We start from the raw sequence: 15,062 nt of genomic DNA, 5'->3' as shown, positions 1-15,062 counted from the left end.
GGATAATAGGTTGGTATTCTCGCCCGTATCTATCAACAAAAACTATACCCTTCCCCAAAGCACTTTCATAAGAGAATAAGTAAAGAACCTTGTCTTTCCTTAATTCGTTTACGTATGGTTCTTTGATGCAAAAATAAGCCACTATACCCTCACTCTCATGCTTGTAGATTCCCACGTTCTCATTATAAGTTGGAACCCTGGTTGTTTTCTTATCATACATAAAAATAGCTCCGGGCCAATCAATGTTTGGTGGCGGTTGTTTTGCTTCTGAAACCATTTTCCCTTTCGCCACGTTATCTCCATATCTGTTGTAATCTTCAGGGTTACTAACTATCAGATAGTGGTTCCCCCTTTCGTCTCGGAATCTATCTCCATCATCATAGACTCGGATTATCTCCAATCTCTGAGCCGGCCTCTCTTCAATACAAATGCACTTGCGTCCTCGATAGTCAGAATAGACTAGGGCTCCCCTCGAGTTTGTTCCCTCTAAGAAGATCACGGCGGTGAGTTTGGAATCATTCAATGGATTTAGGGAGGTGCTTCCTCTTGGCATTGGTCCGTCATAGGTAAAACCTCCTGGCTATTGACTACCCATCATGAATAAAGATTTGTCTGACGAAGTGTCAGTATCACTACCTTCATCAATAATCGGTGCTAGTGGATCTAGCCTTGCCTGAGTTACACTCTCCTCGGTGGACACTAAGCTACCTTGGTCACCTGCCACTTTCTAGTCTCTAACAATGTATCTTCTTGATCTTAAATTCATCAAACTTATCAATGCAATTTATCACAAATCCAACCACTCACCTGGCAAAGTATCAATTTCCGCACAACTTCTTGCTTTGTTGCTAAATATACCTGTACACCAGCGTTTAATTTCGGCAATTGAATCAAAGCATTTATCTGCTAGAGGTTATCTTAGTAATGATTGGTATAACTGGAGAGTTAATCTCAACCACTATTGTATTTTATACAATGCTGATGTTCTGGATTAGGTCTGCCAATCTCGAACTGTACTTCCCTCGGATGTTAGTCAATTTACGCTGTTGGGAAACAAGCAAATTGAAACACCTCTATAGCGATGTCACCCAAGAGCGTTGAAAGAGTACAAAAAGTACATCAAAAGCTTTGGGAAAATCCTTTGAAAAACCACTAGTCCAACAAGAGTAGTCCCCTTGGGAATTTACTGGTCGTCGCCCACCCAAGAGACTATGTCCCATAGGAGCAAAACCCTACCAAAGCATGGATTTACAGCACACGCCAACCAATGCATATGAAGACAAGAGCCTCTCCTTTCACAATCAAACATCACAAACCCACAACTTCAACATCAATTCCACAGTTCATAGATACATGCCCTCCGAATCTGTCTATCCACAATTTGCCACTAGGCTGCCATAGCCATAACCCTGCAGAGAACTAGTCGTAACCTGATGAGCACAACTCCAATTGGGGAACTTTAAAGATTCAGATAAATCTTGAAAAATGACTGGCGAGAAAGCTGAAGATGACTAAAATTGATTCCATACGCCCCCATGAGCAAAATTGACGCGAACAGAGAGCTGTCCCAGCACGACTACACGTACAGAAGGCTAGTCAGGGCAAAACAATTGCATCCAAGAGCACCAAGGAGACAGAACGAGCTAAAACCTGAAAATTTCTGATCTTTGGCTGAACGTTTTTTAGTTTTTACATGATTTTAAGCTATATACAAGGCTCGCTTCAAAAAACTCACTCACGGGCACTTACACTAGCCCGACAGCTGTCACTAGACTAGCGACTTGCAGTGCATGTACGTGTGCTTGCTAAAGAAAGCTAAAAAAACCCACAAAAAGAAAGCCCACACGCCCTTTTGACATCGGGCATCATGTCCGTATGTACAAATTTACAAAAAACGTGGTGTCAGAAATGCGCCCAACATAGTTTGCCACACCCTAGCCTGCTAGATCATTCATGATCAGCAGCACAAAAGAGATCTTGTAAACCACATGAGAGAGTCTTCACTTCATCTCCATCATTAGAAACATGATCAGAAAATTCTTCAAAAGAAGGCTCATCCTCAATCACAGTCATCAACCTTGCAGTATATTTCTTCAACCTGTAGCCATTCACACGTGCTTTATGTGGGGTACCATCCAAGTCAGCAAGCTGATATGTGCCATTTGGAAACCTATTTAAGACCAAGAAAGGACCTTGCCACTTGATTTGAAATTTCTTTTTAAAAGTGCTATCAAGCTTACTATTGTAACGAAGCACCATGTCACCCTTCTTGATGTCCTTGTTCTTTACCTTCTCATTTGCCTTTGCTTGATTCTTCTTCAAGACCTGCTCATAATGCTCAAAAGCTAACACCCTATCCAATTGTACGCATTGCAAATATAAAAGTCTTTCCTTGAATGCATCCTTGGGCTCTTCGTCAAGCTTTAGCATCATCTTCAAGGATGGTATCTCCACCTCAATAGGAAGTAAAGCCTCTTTGCCAAAAACTAGATGGAAGGGAGAAAAACCAGTACCTGATTTGATGGCAGTCCTATAAGCCCATAGAGCACAAGGTAGCTCTAAATCCCAAGTCTTCACATTGTTTCTTGTCATCTTTGTAAGCATCCTTATGAGCTCTCCATTAAACCTTTCATTCATGCCATTGCATTGGGGATAATATGGAGTAGTAAACATGCGATGCACATGAAGCTTTTCACATAGATAATCTACCAACTCTCCCTTGAAACCTGGACCCTTGTCAGAAATAAACTCCAATGGCATGTCAAATTTGCAGCAAATATCTTCATATATAAATAAGGAAACATCTTTACTCGTGATGTGCTTAACAGCTTTGGCTTCGGCCCACCTGGATAGATAGTCAACAGCAGTAAGTATGTAACATTTGCCTCTAGCTGTCATAGGTAAAGGACCTATTGCATCAATACCCCACTTCTCAAACACATCATAAGCCACAATGGTGCCTCTAATTTCTGATTTGAGAACCCTATTTTCCATACTTTGACACTCTTTACAAGACTTTCACCAATGATGAACATCACGTTGAACACTTGGCCACACATAACCCTCCTTCAAGACTTTATGCAAAGTGATCTTTGCAGCAAAGTGACCACCACAAGAACCCTCATGATTCTCCTCTAAAATTTTGTAAATTTCCTCTTTCCAAGGCACTTTTCTCATCACAAGATCAGCCCCCTTCATATACAAGGCATCACCAAGTAGCACATACCTTTTGGCACGACGTAGGAAGGCATACTTTTTTGTCTTTTCCAACTCTGATGGAAGCATACCTGTTTGTAGAAACTCTTCCTCCTTCTCTAAATCTTCCCTTCCCAAATAAAGAGGAGAATCAGCCCTTATCACATACAATTGCCCAATTGAAGCTTGCGCTGCACCATGTGCTTCTTCATTTTGAGACCTGTCCACATGCCTTAAACTCCAAGCTTCAAAATGCTTAAGCAGATTCTTCACTTGAAAACACATATTTTTCAGCCTTGGATTCTTACTTTTCCACACCCCAAGTACTTGCTTAACCACCAAAAGAGCATCACCTCTTACCCTCACACGATGGATGCCAAGCTCAAGACAAAGATTGAGACCTTTCTCCAAAGTAGCATACTCCGCTTCATTGTTGCTTTGTGCGGTAAGCTTCAAAATCCTTTTAGTTACAAAAGCACCTTGAGGATCATAAACTACCACACCTCCTGAAGCTTCACCATGCGCTTTCCTGTAAGAGCCATCAAAAAACAATAGATAGTCATTGTCTATGTCAGGAGCTTCCATGTGTTGCTTCTTCAATGCATCCTCCTTAAGAAGAAGAGGGCTTTCCTTATAGGTAAGCAAATTAGCAAATGTAGCCCTTGTACTCTCCTCAACAAGAAAAGAGAATTGGAATTCCTATAGCTCCACAATCCACTTCATGAGCCTCTTTGACAAAGTAGGGCTATTCACCAATTGAGGTAGAAAAGTGTAGCTAGTGAGGAATGTGAATGGTTTAGGGAGAAGGTAGTGCCTAAACCTTCTACATGTATAAATCACGCTTACCATAATGAGATCCACCTCAGTATAGCCTCTCTCCACCTCTAGCTTCACCCTGCTAGCACAATAGATAGGCTTCATGTAGTGAGAAATGTTACCTCGTTGAAGAAGCATAGCTCCAATAGCATCCTCACCTACTAATGGATTCACATAAAACTCCTTATCCCAATTAGGAGCTTGCATAGCAGGAAGAGAACCAAGAACCTCTTTGATACCTTGGAAAACCTCTTCACATTCATTTGTCCATTGTAGAGGATCCAACCTTGCTACTTGTTGTAGAGGATAAAGAAGTTGAGAGGACAAAGGAATGAACCTTGCCATATACTTCACCTTTTGAATAAAAGTAGAAAGTTGCTTTGTATCTTTAGGTGATGGGAGGAGCACCAAAGCCTTCACTTTGTCAGGATCCGCTTCAATCCCATTCTCTGAGATCATATGCCCCAAAAAATTCACTCTTGGTTGAGCAAGATGACACTTCTTTGGGTTGAGTTGACCTCCACTTTCATCATATTGCTTCAATGCCATCCCAAGCTTTGCACAATGATCCTTTCTAGAGCTTGTTGACGCGCTTTTGATACCACGCACAGCCATTCATAAGACCAAAAGGAAGCACACAATAACAAAAGCATCCCCATGGTGTGATAAATGTGGTCTTCTTTCGATCTTCTAAAGCCAAGGTGAGCTGAAAATATCCAGAGAATCCATCACATACGCTATACCTCTCATGCCCTGCAATAGAATCAAATATGTCATCTATGAAAGGAAGAGGGTATGGATCCCTCTTCATGGCTGGGTTTAGAGGCTTAAAATCAACACATATCCTCCACTTTCCATCCTTCTTGGGTGTGACAACAACAGGACTCACCCATTCTGCAGTGCTCACAGGACATATGAAACCTGCTTCAAGAAGCTTGTCTACCTCTTCCTTTAAAGCATTAAGTTGTACCTTTTCCATTCTCCTTAGCTTTTGGCGTACGGGCTGAGCTCCTTCCTTGATTGGAATGTGGATTTCATCTCCCTTAAAGCCTCTAATTTCCTCATAAGAAGTGATGAATAAATGGGGAAATTGTTGTATCATATGTAGGTACTCACTCTTCTCATGACTAGTCAAGTCGGGAGACAACATACCTTGTATCAGCTCCTGTTTGACATTAGGTTGAACTTTGGGTTGCATCAACTCTTCATTTTCCTCATAAGGACCAGAGATATCCTCTATCTCCATAAGGCCAATAAATCTTTGTTTCTCATCATGCTCTTCTTCAAGAAACAAGGAGGAAACATCTAGATCACTATCGTTGCTATCTTCTACTTCACTGCCATCATCCCCATTGTCTTCTTCTTCACTTGAGGACTCTTCTTCATCACTTTTCTCATCAAAATCAGCATTCGAAGATTGCTTTCTAGCCATGTCAAACCTCTTCTTATCACCCCTTCTATTGTAGAGAGTGATGGTACCATGTCCCCAATCCTCTATAGCTTTGGTTGCCTGTAACCATGGTCTTCCAAGGATGAGAGGGAAAGCACCAATACCTGCGGGCATAACATGGCAATTGACCAGCACTTTAACATCAAATACATCCACTTCCAAGTCCTTTACAACTCCCAAGAACCTCACCCTTGATTGGTTGGCAAGCTTTATGAGAAAACATGAATTCTTCACCATGTTGAGTCCCAACTTTGATACACAAGCTTGAGTTATAACACATACCTGGGCACCTCCATCAATATAAGCCTCTCCAATGCACTTCCTCTTATGCCATGCATCCATAGTAGGGCATATATCAGGTAGCTCATTCAAAGATAGGACTCTCACTGTTTCCTAGGCTTTCTCTTCTTCTTCTCTTTACCTGTACCTGTTTCAACCTGTTTCTCTCTTTTATGGCTGGGACTTGCATCACTCATGTCATGATCTCTTGTAACCCTCTTACCTACAGGCATGACCATAGCTCCCAAATCATCTTCTTTCTTCTCCAAATGGATTATGCTTACCACTTTTGTTTTGCCCTTCTCTTCCGCTGTCAATCCACTTGGTCCTGCTTCCCCTTTAATCTCAATACCATAATCTTGAGCTCAAGAAGGAATTTGTGGAGGAAGAGGAAACATGTCGCCACCCATTCTCTTTGGCTTGTCACATTGAGGGCTTTTATGACCCCATTCACCACAATTGTATCATTGAAATGTATCCCCTCTTCCAGCCATGCCTCTTCCTCTACCACCTATATAACCCTCATTGCTTCCATAACCGCGTCCATATCCATAACTCTGACCTCTTCCACCTCCCATCATATGCACACTAAGATTCTTCATAAGACCTACAACCTCTTGCATCTCCTTGCGAAAGGCATTCACATCATGAGAAGCTTGTTGATCATAACTTGGCTCCCTGATGAGGACACTTGGTTGCTCTACCGCTTTCACTTCAAGCTTTGGCTCGACATTGATTCCAAGTTGATGAAGACGCTCTGCTTTCCACTCTTTATTCTTTGCAATTTCAACTGCCTCCTCAAAGGTCCTTGGCTGCTTAAGCTCTACCTTTAAGCGTAGGTTACTCCTCAAGCTTGCAAGAAACCTGTCCTTCTTCAACATGGCTGGAGGAATTTCAGCCCCCAAACATGTACACCACTTTGCCCATAACGCATTGAATGCCTTGACAAAGTCTTCTATGGTTTGGCCTTCATCTTGTACTAAGCCTTGAATAGACTGCCATACCTTTTGTGGGTCTTCCACCTGTTGAAAGTGTGTAATGAAAATCATGCCTTACCATTTCATAAGTCATAACTTGAGGAGGTTGGACTGATTGTAGATCCTTTTCGTAGCCTTCCAACCATTCCCTAGCATCTCCCTTCAAACAGAAGTAGAAGATTCGTAGCACCAACGCTGGGTCTTGCTTGTCAGCAAGAAGGCAAGCAAACTCCATTCTCTCAATGAAAGCTTTGGAACTTTCATTTGATTTCCCACTAAACTCCGGAAAATTAAACGCCATGTCTTCAAAACCTGTAAATTAAAGGTAACTTGAAGCAATTCCTCGGTGGCGGGCACCAAAACACTGTTGGGAAACAAGCAAACTTAAACACCTCTATAGCGATGTCACCCAAGAGCGTTGAAAGAGCACAAAAAGTACACCAAAATCTTTGGGAAAATCCTTTGAAACACCACTAGTCCAACAAGAGTAGTCCCCTTGGGAATTCACTGGTCGTCGCCCACCCAAGAGACTATGTCACATAGGAGCAAAACCCTACCAAAGCATGGATTTACAGCACACGCCGACCAATGCATATGAAAACAAAAGCCTCTCCTTTCACAATCAAACATCACAAACCCACAACTTCAACATCAATTCCACAGTTCATAGATACATGCCCTCCGAATCTGTCTACCCACAATTTGCCATTAGGCTGCCATAGCCATAACCCTGCAGAGAACTAGTCATAACCTGATGAGCACAACTCCAATTGGGGCACTTTAAAGCTTGAGAGAAATCTTGAAAAATGACTGGCGAGAAAGTTGAAGAGGACTAAAATTGATTCCATACGTCCCCATGAGAAAAATTGACGCGAACAGAGAGCTGTCCCAGCACGACTACACGTAGAGAAGGCTAGTCGGGGCAAAAAAACTGCATCCAAGAGCACCAAGGAGACAAAACAAGCTAAAACCTGAAAATTTCTGATCTTTGGCTGAACTTTTTTTAGTTTTTACATGAGTTTAAGTTATATACAAGGCTCGCTTCAAAAAACTCACTCACGGGCACTTACAGTAGTCAAACAGCTGTCACTAGACTAGCGACTTGCAGTGCATGTACATGTGCTTGCTAAAGAAAGCTAAAAAACCCACAAAAAGAAAGCCCACACGCCCTTTTGACATCGGGCATCATGTTCGTATGTACAAATTTACAAAAAACGGGGTGTCAGAAATGCGCCCAACAACGCGAAAAAGTTTGAATTCAGTCTTTGCTTCGTCAAATGGACAAACAAGGTCCAAATTCACTTCTGAAAGAAGTTCTGGAATCCTTAAGCCAAATGGAATCTCACTATCTAAGCCCAGTCAAATTTTCTCTTCAGTTGGCCTCAATAGACATCCTACGCGTAGGATGTCGCGTAGGATGTCTTCTGCTTTGTTTTGCCTGGATTTTTGCACTATGGTTTCCCCTTGATGTGCTGAGCCCACAACTGTTTTTACTTTTTGATTTGGACACCTATTAGCTGGTCAATGAGTCAGAAATCTGATCCGACAGCCTGATACTGATCTTGATCAGTCTAATCAACTCCAATTTGGACCAAAATTGACCAGGAGGCTTGCCTTATGCTATACAACACCTTGCTATGCCCACTGTCAGTATCTGGCTTCAATTTCTTGCTTTAGACATCCTATGTGTAGGATGTCTTTTTCATAAGAATGGCTTCAAATTCAAAACACACGCTCCCCTCGGGTTGCTGATCACTTTGGTATACTCAGAATTTGGTTTGGTCCAAAATCACACAGAAGACATCCTACGAGTAGGATGTCTTTTTGGACTGTTTGACCCCAGACTTGACCCACAGCTTTCCCTTGATGTCAGTAACCTAGTGGTATGCTTAGATTTTGGTTTGGATTTCAAAAGTCCCCAATTTTAGCTGTTCATGCCTTTTTCAGTCAAAAGTGCTAAAGTCTGCTTTGAACCCAATTTTCTCACCCAAATGAGATGAAACCCCTCTCGGTCACTCAATATATCATGCAAGACATGCTCATGCAGCCATCTTATGGTTTTGGTCTTAAAATAATGTTTTGGTACAATTTGGGTAAGATGTCTGGAAATTTCAATCTATCTGACCTTATCCTATCAAGATATGGTCAAATTTCCACTTTCCAATGGAAATTAGGGTAAACCCCACCTTCTGAACACATTGGTCAACTCAAAATTTCAAAATTCCCACCAGATTAGCATGTAGACATCCTACGCGTATGATCGTCTCCTGACTTGAAATTAATTTTTTTCCTGACAGAAATGCTCCTAATGCTTTGTAGCTCTATCAGAAACACTCACAGTAACTTTTGGACTTCTCTTAGGCTTTCAAACACACTTTTGCGTCTTTTTGCATCTTTTACAAACTTGTGATGACTTTACCAAGCAAGTATACATACATGAAATGCTCTAGATCCTGAATCGTGATGTCCTACTTACTCTACTCCTACTTATCATGTGAAATGGTGACAATGGTGTTTTGGTTGCTTTCTTGCCTCTCCGGACTCTCAAGCTCTCCTCTCACCGCTTCTACCACTCCAATTCCTACTTAAGAACTCAACTACTACCTAAACTATCTTAGTCTACCTAAGTCAAAGGATCTAGGCCAGACACACGCTTCCTAGACTCCCTCTAAGACCTAGAGAGTCCTCCACCCTCTGATCCTATCTAAATGTAAAACAAGACTTTTGGCAAGCCAAAAATCTCTATCCTCAAGGATTAGTCTCCGTCACCTACCTAAGGTTTTCGTCCCCGGCTGCGGCGCCAATGTTAGACGGATACGCCGCAACGAACGTAAGCACAACGAGAACTCACCTAACATATAATGTCAGGTAAGGACGAATCTCGACCCGCAGGCGCGTGGAAGCAAGCATAAGGTGTCAAAAACCTACACTCGACCGACTCCTAACTAATTCCTACAGAGGTCTCTACCAATTGTCTAAGTCACAGCCTTCAAGAGTGCATAAGAGGAAACTTCCTACAACGCTTTCTAGAGCTGAACACCCATCAAACAATCTCGAAACACCATAGAACTTTAAGGAGACCCTACTAACACCAATAGGTCGCTCTCCCTAAGGTCTATGAACCAAAACCCCAACCCAAAATACCCGGTGCAAAATCGCGTAGGATGTCTGGTCGAAATTTGCAGGTCTTTGTTTCCAAAATCTAAAGTGTCTAATGTGTAGTTCTACTCATTGTGAACGCGTGGATATGCTGCAATGCAAAATCAGACAACGTATGCTCACTCAATCACCAAATGAAGCTCGTAGAAGGAGCTCGCAAAACCGGACCGTACGCGTGAAATGTAGGTATCGGTGCGTAACTCTCATCGGGGGCAACACGCAGCACTTCTCCGCACTCGATTCCGACCACCGGTGCACACTTAGCGTCAAGATGAAGCTCACACTCTCTCTTGTACACAGTACGCTCACTCACAAACTTCAAAACTTGTTTTTTTAAAATGACAAAAGGTTTTCATTAAGGTCAAAAAGTGGTATATATACCTTACAATTCTCAAACCTAAAGTTCCAAAATCAACCAACTACTCCATCTATCTATCAAAACTGGGATACAATCTGGAAACTTCTGTAAGTCCCAATATTTACAAGGTGAAAAATCAGGTTTCCTCAATAAATGAATAATTACAAAAAAATGATAATCCTCCGAGTAGTTAGTCTCTGTGGGGTGTGTCCAGCTTCTAACACTATCCCTAGTCTCTCTGGTCTCGGACAGTGTCTGAAGGGTGGGGGTCAGTGGTCTGGGCACTCATATCTACAATGGGTGAGCTACCGGGCCCTACCTCTGGTGCTCTCAACTGGGGTGATGTGGTCCTCATAGACTCTCTCGTATGCTCTCTAATCTCTGTCATGAAAGGCTGGCATGGGTCTCTAGATGGTGCAAGGTGTCGAGGTTGAGACTCTCCAAAGTACGTCTCTCGAAGGCTCTAGGTCTCTATCTGCGGCTCACTCTGAGTGGTACACAAAGTGCTAGCAATCGCCGTGTACATTACTCTAGACTCGTGATAGCTCGAAACACTTGGCGGAAAATCAAGTCTAGGCAACGAGAATCCTGGCGGTGGTTTACTGAGTGATGTGGGTCGTGGTACTGTGTCTAAAGGAGGTGAGGCAATCCTACTCAAAGCAGGGCTCTGGGTCAATCGAGGATCATATGGAAATCCACAAGTCAAAAAGTAAAGCTCAGTGCCTGTGGTGCTCATGTAGCATCTGTCTTTAGGCTCGCCAACTAGTGTCACAATATCTGTGGATAGGCGTCTACTAGAAGTGCGACACTCTAATCGATATATACGCTGAGCACTATCTATATAGATCACTCGAGGACCTACCCGCTGTAATGTAACCTGCATGGGATGGTCGAAGGTCTCAAGGCAATCATCTACGTGTACTAGCTCTATCTCCTCTAGCCTAATCAAATGGTCGACCACATACGTGGCGCGATAGTCATCTCTAAATGTGCCATCCCGCGTGTCGTCGAGAAGGAATCGCACTACCTGGAGGGTCTGTGTGGGGCCAAAGGAGGCATGGCACTGAACAAGGAAATGTCCATATGTGTCCGTGTAAAAGGGCCGGCCTCTGTGCTCACCTACAAGCGTGAGCAATGTGTACTCAGAGCACGAAGTTGTCATGCCATCATATGTGCGCTCTCGATGTGTGATAGGCCTCTAAACCTCGTCAACTCGTCGAATGTAGACTAAAATCAAAATCTGCACTATATCAAGGTTTATGCTTACAATCGGACTCAAATTTGGCAAAATCTGACACAATCTAACTCTCAGACGTATCTGCTCTAAATGTGTCTAATCATGTGTACATGCGCACGAGCGTTGAGTATGTGGGGCGTGTAATGCGTGTGGAATATGTGTGAGAAGCAAAGGAAAAAAATTTAAAAAGTTTTTTTTTTGTTTTTTTGGGACGTGTGTGTGTGTAAATTCGAGTGAGAGAAAGAGACAAAAAGAGAAAATCAAGGAAGTGTTTAATGGAGATCTTTTGTGTGGGTGAGTGAAAGAAACAAAGAGAAAACCAAGGAAGTGTTGAATGGAGATCTTTTGTGTGGGTGAGTGAAAGAGGGCAAAGAGACAAAAGGAGAAAATCAAGGAGTGATTAAGGGAAAAGAGACAAAGAGAGAAAGTCGAGGAATATTTAATGGGGGATTTTTTTTTATTTTTTTTGTGGTGTGTGAGTGAAAGAAACAAAGAGAAAATCAAGGAATATTTAAAGGGGGGCGGTTTTTGTGTGTACGTTTTTTTTTTTAATTAAATTTTTTTATTTTTTTTGGACGTGTGTGTGTGTGTGTGTATGAATCCGAGAGAGAGAAAGTAAGAAAAATAAAGAGGGGTGTATGTTTGTGTATGTTTGTGTATGTGTGTGTGTGTGTGTGTGTGTGTGTGTGTGTGTGTTTAACACATCAATTGCCAATCAAACCAAGACCCGTTTTAACCTCTTTTTTGTCCATTTTTGGCCCAAAAATTAGCGCAATTGGTAGTTCAATTAGAAAATTTATACGCATACACTTGTTTACCACTAATCCAACATCACAATACAATCATAAACACTCCAATTTTCCACTTGCAATTAGTTTAATTATGTGTGTATACACAAGCACAATTAAGCCTAAAATGCACCAACTAATCACACACAATTCTACCGAAATTTGGACAGCAGTTTGGTGTAAAATTGGCAATCAAAAACCATAAACCATATCAACATAATGACCATAATCAATCAATGGTTTTGCATCAAACACATTAACATCAAAATTGCCAAAAAACAAGTACCAATTTGTTTACATTTGCCCTCACGTTGGCATACACTAGTGCACATAGATTTGCACCAATTAAGTGCACCTAATCAATTCTCAAACTTGCACTTTAATTTCAAATTTTAAAGTGGGTTAATGCACTCACATTACAACAAGAACCGTGTCAATTTCTCCACTCCAATTGACGATTACACACGTGTGTGTGTGTGTGTGTGTGTGTGTGTGTGTGTGTGTGTGTGTAGGCAACCGCTTCACCGCATCTCCACCTACAAGCACCTATCACAAAGCATCATGTGTAGCATCATTTTTCTTCAAATCAAACACATAATCATGAAGGCAAAACATCCAATTAGAGATTTATTCATGTGTAGTACCAAAAATACACAAGATTAGTGAGTAATTAGACATCAAAATTAGCATAAATCACACATAATTACACACTTTCTAATCACTCAAATCATGCAAAATTGATAAAATTTCAACCCGTAAGAGCGATGCACAAGCCTTTAATTAGGCACATAAACATGTAAAACACTCCAATTGTTAGCGGATTAGTAGTAAATTAGTGATCAATTAGTGAAAATGAAGAGAAAACATGAAAATTACACACAACTTTTTAACAAAATCTCATCACAAATCAACCATTCACCATCACTAATATCTAATCCTAATGAAAATTAGAAACTCAAACCATCACACGGGTGATCCTCTAGCTTAGGCGCTCGATCCCCGGCAGCGGCGCCGATGTTGGTGGTCATAGCACAGCGCACAACCCACCGGCAATGTCAATCCGATGGATCAGAACCCGGCTAGTGCATGGAGGCAAGGATGCACCTAATGTGACGGAATGAGGACTCTAGGAAGAGGGATAAAGCAAGAGAGGAGAAGAGGGAAAGCCAATGAAGCAAGATCTATGCACACACACTCTCAATCTACACTCTAACTCTCTAATCATGCAGACAATGGTGTATCCCTTTGCTCTAATCTCAAGCACACACACTCTAATTACACATTAAGCATACACAAAGAAGCCTAATGAGAGAAATGTATGCGGCCCACGTACACACACACTCTAATCTAGCACACATGTGAAGCAAGAATGCTCAAACAAGAGGGAAAAAATGAGAGAGAAGAGAAGATCAGCACTAATCATACACCATTAACACACATAAGCTCGAAAGACAAGAGAAAGTAGAGAGAACTTAGCTTACATTAATCCCAATGACTGCTACATATGATGTGAAAGATCCAAGCTCCATAGCCACTCCTCTTCTTCTTCTCCACACTCCCTCACACTCTCTTCTCTAAGAATGCCCTTTCACATCTTGTGAATTGACTTATATACAAGGGCTTTTAAAAATGGGCGGCCGGCCAAAAAATGTATAACATGCTGTAGATATCTAGGCTCATCTAATCATCAATGTACAACTTGGAACTCACTGTGGAGTCCGTAAATACAAAACATATATGCATACATATATGTATACACACCAATGGAAGCATAATGCATGTTGTTGATGCTCGCCCGTCAACAGATGCCACAGTGACACACTTGGCTGTTCAATCACATTAATTACATGGTTTTTAACCTCTGAAACATGTAAAGTATACAGAGTTCTTGACTTGCTGCCATGTGCTATGGTCATCAAACCTTTTGAGATCTTCCAAGCGTTGTTCCCAAAAACTGTCACATAACCCGCATCATCCAACTTCCCTGTACTGATCAAGCTCTTTCGGATTGCTGGAACATGTCTGACATTCTTGAGCCATAAGGAAGATCCATTCTAAAACTTCAACTTCACATCTCCCACTCTAAGTATGTCACAAACCTGCTCATTGCCAAGTCTGACATAATCTTTAGTAGCCACATATGATGTAAACCACTCTTTGTGCGAAAAAACATGTAAAGATGCCCCTGAGTCGATAATCCAATCACTCATAGCATGTCCATCCGCTGCAGTCAAGAAAACAAAATCAAAATTTCTTGTGAGGAAGATGTCACCAGCAACTATATCAGAATCACTGTCAGAACCAGATCCTGTGACATTCACCTCTTCAATCTTCACTGAACTCTTCTTTTCATCTTGCTCAGAACTCTTTGTTTTGCCTTTTTCTTGTTTCCACTTCGTATTGTCTCTCTTCATGTGACCCTTCTTGCCACAATGGTAGCATTCTATGTTATCCTTTGACTTTGAGTCACGAGACTTACTTCGGTTTTGTGCCTCCTTACCCTTCTTCTCTTTAGACTGTTGTCTCCCTCGAACGACCAAAGCACTATTGCCTTTGCCTTTGTCAATGTTCTTCCATTTCACCTCCTCTCTGAGCAAGCTGCCTTCTACATTGGCACTTGTAATACCTTCCTGGCATGACAGAATTACTTAATGTTGTGCAAAAAGTATCCCAACTATCTAGCAAAGTGATTAAGAGAAACATAGCCTTCACTGAATCTGGAAAGACTATCTCTTATGTTGTTAACTGGCTGAAAATTGTGTGAAATTCATTGAGATGATTTGACATGGTTGTCCCTTCATCT

The 15,062-nt window shown here is 41.7% G+C and overlaps 1 long non-coding RNA gene and 1 pseudogene across 2 annotated transcripts in view; both read right to left on the bottom strand.

Annotated features, from left to right (window-relative positions):
- The window catches only part of LOC147459570 (uncharacterized), a 66,577-nt gene extending 52,742 nt beyond the window's left edge, over positions 1–13,835 (bottom strand). For both annotated transcript variants that reach the window (XR_015187730.1, XR_015187729.1), the window contains exons 1-2: positions 13,741–13,835; positions 12,675–12,805 (exon numbers count right to left, since the gene is read on the bottom strand). This is a non-coding gene — a long non-coding RNA (uncharacterized LOC147459570). The remainder of the gene's footprint in view (positions 1–12,674; positions 12,806–13,740) is intronic.
- On the bottom strand, positions 10,885–11,396 carry LOC147459571 (uncharacterized; annotated as a pseudogene).
- Positions 13,836–15,062: the final 1,227 nt, after the last annotated feature.

The sequence above is a fragment of the Adiantum capillus-veneris genome, chromosome 4 (genome assembly GCF_014529385.1).
Source record: "Adiantum capillus-veneris isolate H3 chromosome 4, ASM1452938v2, whole genome shotgun sequence".
Taxonomy (NCBI): Eukaryota; Viridiplantae; Streptophyta; class Polypodiopsida; order Polypodiales; family Pteridaceae; genus Adiantum; species Adiantum capillus-veneris.
This window is presented reverse-complemented; position numbering and strand designations above follow the sequence as displayed.